Source organism: Diabrotica virgifera, chromosome 9, assembly GCF_917563875.1.
Source record: "Diabrotica virgifera virgifera chromosome 9, PGI_DIABVI_V3a".
Lineage (NCBI taxonomy): Eukaryota > Metazoa > Arthropoda > Insecta > Coleoptera > Chrysomelidae > Diabrotica > Diabrotica virgifera.
The window spans coordinates 50,417,318-50,430,696 of NC_065451.1; the positions used below are offsets into that span (position 1 = coordinate 50,417,318).

Below are 13,379 nucleotides of genomic sequence, written 5' to 3' on the forward strand. Positions count from 1 at the left end.
ATTTTGTCAATAGGCTTTTCTTGGTTTCAATTTGGTACCCCATTTTACCCTATACAACGGGCATAATGGGGCAATTTACATTAGTTTCTGTATTTTCATATAATAAAAAAAACTTTGACTTCTTTTAAATTTAAATTTTATTAATAAATAGTTACTACTATAACAATGATATTTGTCTTATTTTAAGACCTTAAAAGTTACAGATTTTTTTTAAATCCCAATTTAAACCTTAAGTACCCCATTTTGCCCGCCCTTCCCCTATCTGGGTTTGAGCTATAGAAATAAAACATTAATACGATGATTACTATAGTTTACCTTTCGATGAGGTCTAATCTATGCAAATTGTTTATTTGTTAAAACTAAGTAGTTTAAGAAATAAATAACTTACGATTTTTTACAGTCGAATCCAGGGCCAATACGTAATCTCTTTCAACAAAATGTTTATAGGCCTGGATACCACGTACCAAAAAATGTTTATTAATAGCAAGCTAAAAATTTGTTAATATCATAACGGTATCTAGTCGGACAAACTTTGATGTACGGGAACACTTGAATAGGGGAAGTTTTAATTGAGGAACGGGTTACAGGTTTCGAACGTCAGACTACGAAATCATCCCATGTATTTTGTCGGACAGAACTTCCAATTGATTTGTTGCCCTTCCATTAAACTCTTATGCAAAAATCGGACTGCTATTTATAATCAACATAATTTCTCTCATTTGACATGTTTTACCTGTCAGACTTATTAAAATGCCTAACATATTTGTCGGACAAACATTTTTTCATATATTATATATAAAGTTTGCTATTGAATAAACTTAAAAACAACCTGCTAGTTTTCACAATCATAATCTTGTCAGGGTGACAAGGTCCACAATTAAAATCACGTTCCACAATTAAAACTTCCAGTGTTCCCATACATCAAAGTTTATCCGACTAGACACCGTTAAGCTATTAACAAGTTTTCAGCTTGCTATTAATAAACTTTTTTTAATACGCTGGATCTAGGCCTATTATTGCAGATACGTGAATTTATTGTCGGCACCTATTTGTCCCTTCTTATTGCTACAATCCACTTTTTTCTCATCAAAATATCTTTGGGTAACTTGGGTGCTGATGTTCTTAATGAAAACAAAGGCACAACACAGCATTGAGGCATTTTATTTTCTCAAATCAAATTCACATAGCGTAACAAATATAAATATGCAATATTACAATTTGTTACTTCTTATTTTACCTATCATTACAGCTAATGTACATACTATGTTAATAAATACTATAAATATAATATACATAATGTTTATCAAGAACAAATAGTGTATACATTTTACAAATAAAAATCTTAATGTTAATATTTAAAATAATTTCTTTTTTGTATTTTTTTTTGTCACTACGATAAGATGTCCACCCGGTTCAACTCCTCGGAGGTTTAAATCCTCTTAGTGATTTTTTTCTTTTGTATTTTTTAGTTATTAGATTATTTTAGATACTAGATTTTTTTAATTTAATCATTTTTTTAACTTTTTTGTTTCTTTTTTTACTATTTTTTTTTATTTTTTTAAATATTTTTTTTAAACATATTTTACAAATATTATCGAGGTTTCACTGTATTTGTATATTTTTTAGTATACATAATTTAGCCAATTTAGCCTTGCAAACATTATTACCGACGACGTTTCCGATAAAACAGATGTTAAAGATGCCCTCTGGCATGAAAAAATCTTGAATTCCAGTCCGCAATTACGGAATGTCAAATGGTGGATCAGTGTGCCTCCTTCAGCATTCCCTATATATACTCATCAAGTGGCGTTAGGGCAGGTGAGTGGCGATCTACCAAAATGATCGCGCGCAAGAGACTCCCTGGCCGGGTGACCGGTTGCCTTGTCCTGCTGAAAACATTGTTGATTTTAAGCTTGCACCGTTTTCACGACCTTTCCGTATGACCGAAAATAATACTCCACGTTAAAAAAATTGTCCACGTGTAAAACTAAGGACCATCCTGAAGTACCTAACATAAACATGACATTCACATACGTTATAACGACGTTCGGAAACCATTCAGTACGTTCGGCGCATGACACATAAAAATTTGTGACGTACGCATTTCAGTACTGCTTATTTTGCCGCATACCGAAATGTTTGCATATTATTTGTGCATATTTAGCCTGTTTTAAAAGGCATATTTCATTTATACATATCTTAGACATTTTTAGTGTATATTTTCCAGTCTCTTGTAATAATGAAGTCGCTCTGGTGAACTCCTAAGCGTAAAAAGTGTCCTATCTGTACAATTCTGTATGAATAAATACCAACATTTATATGTAATTACGTGACAGGTTCCAAAGGTAAGAAAACAAAACACAAACAATATTTCGTTCGTTTTATTAAATTTTCGATCGTCCGGTATTTTTCTGCTTGCGGCAGGCTTTATTTCGGAAAATAAAAACGTATCAAACCAAACAGAAAAAAGTCCTCCAATAATCCTTTAATATGATTCCTGCGTTACACAACAAATGCTGCCGGTGTAAATCCAGACTGTATTGTATGTATCCACTAAACGGTACAAATCTGTGTACGAGCATCAAATACAGATGCCTTTCATGTTAGGCTAGGATAGATCCTTCAATTCTTGTATCTACGTTTGTCTGTCTCTATTGCCTTCCCTCCTCATATGGAGTATTGGGCGCTCTTGCTATTTCTTAGGCAAGAGTGAAAGATGACTGATTGGCTGGATTAGCGCATTCTCTTATGTTTTATTCTTTTGAAAATTCCTCTACAAGTCATTTCCATTCCCCTCTATTTCTTGCTCCCTGTATGACCATCTCAGAAAAATTCTTTTATGATCTCATATTACAGTTCTTCTCCAGTTATTGTTGGGTCTTCTTTCATCTGGTTGGTATTCGAGTGCCTGTCTGGTTCTAATATTTTGGTATTTCCTTAGAGTATGTCCCATCAATGTTCATTTCCTTCTTTTAATCGTGATTGTTATTTTCTCTTGTTTTCTGATTCTCCATAGTTCTACGTTGACTATTTTATCCGTGCAGTATATTTTAGGATATTATTTCTCAACGATTTATTTATAAAGATTTGTAATTTTTTCGCAGTTGTTTCTTCCTGGCTCCAAAATTCTGCCCAATACACTAATAAAATTATACTCTTAATACAGTTTGTTAAATATTTTGAATTTTGTTAATTCTGATCTATGGGGTGTTCCAGATTTTCTTTAAGGAGTTATATGCATATCGTGCCTGTACTATGGTTTTTTCTACATCTGATCTACTACCACCTTTTTCCATGATTAATCCCAGATATTATGTAAAGTTATCTACCTGCTCTATTTGTCTTCTATTTGTTTTAATTTTAGTTTTTTGACTGTTGTTTTTTTACGAGTTTCTTCGTCTATTCTGTATTTATCTTTAGGTCCGTTACGTTTGAGTATTTTGCAATTTTGTCGATCTTGTTCTGCATAATGGTTCCTATATTCGGTTAGGAGACAAATGTCGTCTGCGAACGGAACTGTGTTTTATTTGGTACAAAAACTAAAGATTAGAAAATATATCAAGAAATAATAACACAATTTCAAACCACACAGTATTACCAGAAAACGGCAGTTCTCGCCAGTGGCGCACACCCACACCCCCCTACACGCGACACTATATACAGCGTGTTTACTTAAGTTGGAAACATATGGGAAACTTTTTTATTATTAATTTTTCGAAAAAAAGTTATTCCTCATAAAAAGTTCTGCATGCTCTAAAACCTAAGATTCAATCATCAGATATCAAATTTTATCAACATTATATGAGCTATGTCAAAAAATATGAATTTCGTTCAAGAGTAAAGTACCTTTATTTCCCTGAATATCGAAAATTCTCATTATGAAAAGTTGTTTGAAATTAAAAACTAAGATCAAATATGCAATTACATGCTTCTAATTGAAAAAAAATATTTTACAAATTTTTCTCAAATTCATGAATACCCCACACCGTTTTTATTTATTAAAAATATGATAACTCTTTTATTACTAATTTTTCGAAAAAAAGGTATTCCTTATAAAACGCTCAGCATGATCTAAATTCTAAGTAAAGATGCAACCATGATATATCAATTTTTATTAATTTTTTACTAGGTGTGTCAAAAAATATAAATTTCGCTCATGAGTATACTGATATATTATAAAGTATAAAACCTTTATATTTCACAATATTTCAATTAGAAGGATGTAATAACATATTGAAACATAGTTTTTAATTCTAAACAACTTTTTGTAATATCAATTTTCAATAATGTGAAAAATAAAGGTACTTTACTCCTGAGTGAAATTACTAATATAAGATTAATAAAATGTGATATCTGATAGTTGCTTCTTAGGTTTGAGGACATGCAGAGCTTTTTATAAAGAATACTTTTTTTCGTAAAACTAATAATAAAAGAGTTATCATATGTGTAATAAATAAAAACGAAGTTAAGTATCTATCCATAAATTTGAGAAAAATTAAAAAAAAATTCAATTAGAAGCATGTAATTGCATATTTGATCTTAGTTTTTAATTCCAAACAACTTTTCATAATAAGAATTTTCGATATTAAGAGAAATAAAGGTACTTTACTCTTGAACGAAATTCACATTTTTTGACATACCTCGTATAATATTGATAAAATTTGATATCTGATGATTGAATCATAGGTTCTAGAGTATGCAGAACTTTTTATGAAAAATAACTTTATTTCGTAAAATTAATAATAAAAAAGTTTCCCATATGTTTCCAACTTTAGTAGACACGCTGTATACACGAAATTTTCGATTTTCTAAACCTGACTGAATTGAAAATTAAGCCAACTCCCATCTTAAAGTTCAGGAAAAGACTCACCCATTCCTATGTCAACCATCCATTTTGGTCCAAGGGTGTGGAGTTTACGGCCCTTCCTATTTAGGGCCTGTTTTTCGTTCTCGTCTCCAAAACTCCCAAAAACTTCGAAAATTTAAGTCCGACCTTTGCGACTTCTAATAGTACTGATCATTATCTTTCCAACGCATGTCTATTTTTAAAAATCGGTTATACCATTCAAAAGTTACCGAGCTCAGAAATATGACTCAATTTCTATTTAAAAAAGGGAAAATGTTTGTGGATATTGTATGTGACTGGAAAAGTTAAACCGATCTGAATTTTTCTTTCTGTGTTTGAAGAGGAGGTCAGAGTCGATTCAGAACCGGTGTAGTTTGTGACTTTTGACAACCCATAAGCCAGCTATAGGACTTGGTAGGTACAAAACGGAATATTTTTTGGAGGTATATATCTTCGGTTAAAAAAGAGACAGGAGAACCGCAAATACACCAAATCAATAGTGTTGAGTTAAGCTTTCAAATGGTGTGTAAGACGTTACGATCAGACATACACACAGCTCGGTAGAGCCGAAAAATTGAAAAATTTAACTTTGAAAATTTTGGTTTTTTGACAATTACTCAAAATTTCAACTTACGAATTGCGCCAATAACTGAGCGTTTGTAGAAGGACTCTGGAAAAATCTAATGGTGTATACCTCATATCCGGGAAAATTCAAATTTTTAAGTTATAGGCTTCATAAGTATGATCAAATCTATTATCTATGGAAAAAACGGTTTTTCAAGCTCAATAATTCCTGTAATAGCTTCAGTTATCATACTTGGCCTTAGATGCATCAGATACTACTTGTCCATACGTTTCAAACTCATATTTAGTGATCAAAATCGGTTAAGCCGGTTAAAAGTTATTAAGCTACAAAAGTATAATTCAATTAACGATTATTCCCAAAATGGTTTATGTAGTTGTAGTGGTTACCGCTAAATTTGATCGGATAATTGGCAATCCGAGTTTATTTACCGGCAATCCCAATATTTTTTTTCAATCTATTTCGAATAGAAAAAAAATCTAGTGTACATTCGATAGACACTAGATCATTTGGGATGTAATGCGACAAAGGCGACCATTTATAAAGCTTAACGAGTAATTGAGAAACATTGCATTCAACTTCATACATTTAATTTATAAATAACTTTGAAAAACTCCTGATACAAGAATAAAAACCGCTAAACGCCGTAAAAATGAGTGACGCATACAATATTCCAGCTACAAAAGATCTGATATGAATATTACGTGGCGCGAAAATGTATTTTCGTTTTGATGCAAAACAAAATTCTAGTTTTATTTTAAAATATTTTTCCATAATATTTGCTAAATTTATGCGCCACTCATTTTTCCGGCGTTTAGCGGTTTTTTATTCTTGTAAACTTAAACTTTAAAATTTTTTTTATAAAAATAGGTGCATATATTTAAATTATAACTGCATATTTTCATATTATTTGTGCATATTAAGAGCGTAGGCGCAAAATCTCGGACCAATACTATTTAAATGCGTTCATTTTTTTTTCGAATCCTGAGAAAACTAATAAATATTATAAGATTAAATTTAAACGTAGAATAAAATATTGCAGTATTTCCGAGGGCCAAAAGTCCCTTAGAATAAATAAAAAGTTTTTTTTTAATGAAATATTTGAAATTAAAAATCACACTAAATTTTCTCTTTTTTCCAGCCTTGTAACGGCTTATTAAAATAAACATTATAGAAATTTTCAGAGACTTTCGGCCCTGGGTAATAATGTAGTTTTCCATTCTGCGTTTTAGTTTTTCAAAAATACTTATTAGTTTTCTCAGGATTCGAAAAAAATGAATGCATTTAAAAACCATTGGCACGAAATGTTGCGCTTACCCTCTTACCTTACCTACCTGTTTTAAAATACATATCGCATGCATACTTTAGACATTTTTAGTGCATATTTTCCAGTCTCTTGTTATAATGAAGTCGCTCTGATGAACCCCTAAGGGTGATATTTGTCCACTCTGTACGATCCTGTATGAAATAATACCAATATTTACCTCTATGTATCTAATTACATGACAGGTCCAAACAAAGGGCAAAAAACAAAACAAAAACAATATTTTATTCGTTTTATTAAATTTTCGATTGTCCCGTATTTTTCTGTTTGCGGTAGGCTTAATTTCGGAAAATAAAAACGTATCAAACCAAACAGAAAAAAGTCCTCCAATAATCCTTTAGTAGGATTCCATCTCGATTAATTCGATATGCAGACGAATTCCTGCGTTACACAACAAATGCTGCCGATGTAAATCCAGACTGTATTGTGTGTATCCACTAAACGGTACAAATCTGTGTACGAACATCAAATACAGATGCCTTTCATGTTAGGCTAGGATAGATCCTTCAATTCTCGTATCTACGTTTAATTTGCTTTAACTGATTTAAAGGAGCCGTCTCGTCTACAAAAATTATCTCTGTAATCAGAACAAAAGAGTCACTCGACCCCGAGGTAGTGTTGACATTTTCGATTTTTGAAAATAGACGGAGATAAAAATAAATTGAGAACGTTCTTTTCCGTTTACGATTGCAAAGAGGAATATTTGTTTCGCAGAATTAAGGAAATTGCTCAAGAGAGTTTATTGTTATGAGCGGGAGCTTCATAAGATGGGGGGAAATGGCTGCAGCGGCATCTACACGAATGGTTTTGAATGTGTCTCAATACCACGATATATTTTTATTTTTAAATTTAAATTTAAATTAGGTTTTTTAAAACCGTTTATTTCCAGTATCTTGTTTTTGTTTAATAGCAAAAGTTACAGTAATTCTACGGATAGCTTATGAATCAAAAAGGTTTATTCTATTAATATTATTTAAAAAATGAAGAAAAGCAATTTTAAATATTGCAAAATAATCTTGCAACATCATGTCGATTTTTTACTTATAAACAATTAGAATAACTTTTTAACTATTGCCTGTAAGGAAATTATTTTTTCATCTTTTTAAAGCTTGAATGTTTTCACAAACTTTAAGAAAAAAGTTCTCCTATGCCGATTTGAGATGAAGCTAGTCCTTTTTTTAATTCACAGCAGCTTTGATAATAACAGTAATGAAGTCTGATTAGCGTCATTTGAAAAAACATATTTAGGCCAGGAACCGAAGCTTTTCACCTCGCAATTTTTACAGAATGGATAGATTTGCTTGAAAATTTAAAAATAAGTAGTAGATAGACCAAGGATCAAAATCTATATGATGCGGAAAGGAGCTTTAACCATGGGGGTGGTTGTCACCCCATCTCGGGGGTGGACATTTTTTATTATATTTTGACCGCAGAAGTTGATAGAAACATTCATTATAAACAAAAAATATTCTACACATTTTTTTGCTAAAATTAACAGTTTTCGATTTATTTGACATCGAAAATGTTAGTTTTATATCGAAAAAATTAATGTTTTGATAGGTATACTCATTTACGATTCACTCAATTTTTGTCGTAGAAAAAATTTTTTCAAACCCAGTTCTTGAAAATTGAATAACCTACAATTTTATATTAAAACATTTTTTCGTATCTCTGATGCTAATCTTTATATTCTGAAGAATATGGCATTTTTTACCAAGCTACAAAAATTCGTTATTCGCTTTTAACTCCTGTTTTTTTAAAATGAATCATTCTAAGCCAGTCAAACATCTAGAATCTATTAATAATACATAAATAAATAAGAATGAATAGGGCCAATGATTAAAAACACCGCTAACTTACATTATTATGCTTCCAATAGGATTTCTCCTTTTTTTCAAAAAAATATATTGATTTTTTAACCCTAACATTTTTAATTTTGATCCTATAAGTTTGGTAAAAAAGACTTTTGTAGGTTTTTATAAGGTCTATAAGGCTGTTAATATTAATTCTTGTTAAAATCCTCAGTCGCAAAAAGAAGTGACTTTGAAAGGGTTGATAAAGGTGGTTTTTGCATGTTATTACAAGTTTTATTTGTCGATAGCTCACTCAATTTTTGCCGTAGAAAAAATTTTTGTAAACCAGGTTTTTGGAAATTAAATCGGCTACAATTTCATATGTGAACATTTTTTCGTACCTCTGATGCTAATCTTGCTATTCTGAAGAAAAGGCAATTTTTTCCAAACTACAAAAATTTGTTATTTGCTGTTAACTCCATTTTTTTTTAACTATTCATTCTAAGCCGGTCAAACTTCTAAAACCTCTTAATAATACATAAATAAAAAAGACCAAATAAGGTCAATGATTAATTTCAATTACGGTGGTGATTAGGGGGTTGCTTCCAATCACTTTTTCGCTGAAAAAATAGGGACTGACATTCTTTTCATTATAAGTTACTTAATTTTTGAGCTAGAGACTTCTTTTTATTTCTGGAGATAGATATTTTTAATACTTTAAATTCGTTTGAACAAGTTGTCCTCGAAAAATGCATAGTTTTCTCGTCTTTTGACTTTGAAACTACAATATTTAGCATTTGACGAAGAAGAACCAACATATAATAAAGTATAACTTGATTACTATTGGTCTTAAAGAAAATCTAAAAACACGTTTTTGTCTATTTTTTCAAAAGGTACATTTTTGTTAAGTGAAGTTAATTTGATAAAACAAAAACTTTTGGAGTTATTAGCAGAAAACTTATTAAAAACATTGATTTTTTCGATATAAAACCAACACTTTCGATAGTGAATAAATCGAAAACTATCAATTTTATTAAAAAAATGTATGGAGTGTTTTTGCTAAGAATGAACGTTTTTACCAACTTTTGTGATTAAAATATAATAAAAAAAATTCCATCCCTGAGATGGAGTGGCAACCACCCCCATGGTAAAAGCGCCTTTCAGCATGATATATATTTTGATCCTTGGACTATCCACTACTTATTCTCAATTTTTCAAGCAAATCGATCCATTCTGTAGAAATTGCGAGCTTTTGTCCTATTTTAAGCTTCATTACTTGGACTAATTATAAAGTTTTTTGCTGCCAAAGTAGAAAAAATCCTATCAATGGAATCGTCGACAAAGCATCAAAATATGGTCCTCATAATCGGCCGGCCTTAAAGCTCGCAGGAGCAATGGGGAGGGAAGGAGCTGTTAACTGTAACTCTGTTTCTCGTTTATGGATTTCGACGTTTCTTTCTTTTATTTTTATTTACTTTTTACGTATATTACGAATATGCTTTACTTTAATAAATACATTGTTAAATAAACCATCTAATTTGTTTAAACAATTGATTTTTTAATTTTTTTTAATGTTTTAGTAATGTTTGATTTAAATTTTCTTGTAAAACATAAAAATTTATGATTGATATTTACTTCTTCGATAAGCTTCATAGATAGAAACATTTAGAAAAGGCCAATTTGAAGGTTTTTATATGACTTAAAGTGTCTTACTCTCATATTTATTTCAAACGGTTCACTTCTTGCTGATAGACGAAAAAATCGAAAATTTGCCGTTTTTTGACTTCAGTTTGTTAATAACTAATCAAGTCCAAAAAATCGAATGCAGAAAAGATATAGGTTCTTGTGATAGAGAGAGCTTGAAAGTCCATACTATCAAACCAACCATGGTTTGCCCGGAAAGGTCAGTGTTACAAGAAAAACCCTATTCCCATAGACCAGCGATTCCCAACCGGTGGGTCGCGACCCACTAGTGGGTCGCGAGCGGATTTCAGGTGGGTCGCGACGTGGCTCTTACAGTAGCTGAATACCGTAAATATATAACATCATGGGTGAGGGATGGGTCGCGAATATGAAAAAACATCAGAAGTTGGGTCGCAACACATAAAAGGTTGGGAACCACTGCCATAGACTAAAAAGAGTCACTCGACCCCGAGGTAGTGTTGACATTTTCGATTTTTGAAAATAGATGGAGATAAAAATAAATTGAGAACGTTCTTTTCCGTTTGCGATTGCAAAGAGGATTATTTGTTTCGCAGAATTAAGGAAACTGCTCAAGAGAGTTTATTGTTATGAGCGGGAGTTTCATAAGATGGGGGAAGTGGCTGCAGCGGCATCTAAACAAATGCTTTTGAACGTGCTTCAATACCATGATATATTTTTATTTTTAAATTTAAATTTAATTTAGGTTTTTTAAACTGTTTGTTTGCAGTACTTATCTCGTTCTTTTTTAATGGCAAAATCAGTTTTTTTAATATTTTTTAGAGCGTTTTTTATAAAACCTAAGTTTTTCATAAATATTTTTGTAATTTTTAAATTCAAATTTTATTAAAAATGGATAACCCTTTTCAATTTCGTTGCAACACGAAACTACAGTGGCATTATTTTCTAGTTCAATCAGAGAGTGCATATGTGCCTCCTGATGAGAGACTAGTAAGTTTCGAAACCGGTAGAGGTGCTTGCTGCACTCTCTGATTGAACTGGAATAATGATGCGGCTGCAGTTTCGTGTTGCAACGAAATTGAAAATGGTTATTCATTTTTGATTTGCATGTTTACTCTGATTGGAGTACGAAGGGAACCATTCTCGTTGGAACTTTACCACGCTGAGCAGATGGGACGTGAATTATAGATTGTAAAATACCCTCAGCTTCCTTAGTCTCAGCATCCGTTATGGCTTGCAAATTGTAGAAGCCTCGGAGGTGTACCCAGAGAAGGTTTCCAGTGTTTTCAATCTGGTGGGATGTAGAGTAATATTTTTAGTATTATTTTATGTGCTATTAGATTGAAAACTTAATCTTTTTCAAATTTTATTACTCGATATAGTCCGGTGAAATAAAATTTTTCTTTTGGCACTGACCTCTCCAGCCAAACGACAGTTGTTTTGAGTAGTAGGTACCTATGTACCTCTTAAGAAGAACCTATATAATATGATGTTTCCTGCAGTCGATTTTTTAGATTTAGTTATTAAAAAACTTGAGTCAAAAAGAGGTAAAATCTCTAACAGAACATTGTCATGGAAGTAGGTGTTTCTTCCAAAATGTTGTTTAAAAAATAAAATTTTGTAATCTGGACGACTCATATTATAGAATATTGATAAGAACGAAAGAAAAAATAGGACGAAATTACATCCAAAGATGGATGTTTATAATAGCTGTATTGGTCTATTCAGGATGGAAATTTGACACTGACTCTGTACATTTTTAAACGCTTTTCTTTAGTTCAATCGTTTGTGTCAAATCTTTAGACGTTAATTTGACTGCCTTTTCTTCAATTCAAATGAATGAAAATTTGCAGACATATGCTTGCGCGGGAACAGTACACGTATAGTCAATAAAAAAAATGTTTTTTTTTTTGTTTATTAATTATTTAAATAAAAAAACGAATTTAGTGCAAAAAGGCTTAAATTCTCTTGTATTTTACAATGAAGAAACTTAAAACTTTTACAGATTGTAGCTAATTATATGACCTATATACAATTTCACTTTTTACGTAAATTTTTTGGGTTGTGCTTCATGAATAAACAATAAAGTTTCAAATTTTTTGCTGATTCCGACTACTTTTCATGTTTGTACATTATATGTTTTATACATATATTTTAATAAACATGACGATATATTTTAATGTTTGAAAAGTGTAAGACTAAAAAGTAAAAAATTAAAAAATATGAAAAAAAAATTTTAAGAAACGCTTTTCTTTAGTTACGAGCGACTAAAATTAAAAATATTATAATAAAATCAACTAAAAAGCAAAAAAATAAAAAAATCAAACTCGAAGGGTTATTCGAAAACAACTGATAGACAGATTAAATATACAAAAATCTCACATATTCGTTAAAAAATTGAAAAAATCTAACACATTCGTTAAAGAAAAACGTCTTCATCGAATAAATGGTTTTCGTCCTACGCTTTTCTTAACGAGTGTGTTAGATTTTCCAATTTTTTAAAGAATATGTGAGATTTTTCTATATTTAATTTGTCTAACAGTTCTTCTCGAATAATCCTTCGAGTTTGAATTTTTTTTATTTTTTGCTTTATAATTGATTTTATTATAATATTTTTAATTTTAGTCGCTCATAACGAATAAAAAGCGTTTCTTAAATTTTTTTTTCATATTTTTTTTATTTCCACTGATTTGGTTTCTTTATGGATTCCTATTTAAAAATGCCCCCTTTAAACAAATCTGAAGGGTGCCGGGCGGAATTTTTGAGCAGAAATTAGTTAAATAATTTTTTTCAACAAATACAAAAGATCACATTTTTTGCTCCGGAACATATATTTTTGAGTTTCGTCGGTCATTCTGATCAAGAAAGGTATCTTGTAAATTTTCTCAAAAAAATTGATAGTTTTCGAGTTATAGGCGATTTAAAATCTGAAAAATACGAAAATACCCATGTTCGAGGCTTAAAAACTCATATTCAAATTAGTATTTTTGAGGTTTCCAAATACTTAAATTGAAGACTAAATATTCGGCTTCGAGATTCTGAAGAGTGATCTCGTCTAACTTTAATTTATACCGTTGTTTTTCATTGTTAAATATGCTTGTTTATCCGATTTTGTTGCCGGTGCGGCGCGCTCCGTTTCAAAAATCTTCTAGTTTCCTCCGAAAAATATTT

General features: G+C 30.9%; 1 protein-coding gene across 6 annotated transcripts in view; it reads left to right on the plus strand.

The window, feature by feature from the left end:
• Nucleotides 1–13,379, plus strand: part of LOC114333048 (cardioacceleratory peptide receptor-like) — a 285,379-nt gene that overhangs the window by 236,497 nt on the left and 35,503 nt on the right. The window lies entirely within an intron of this gene.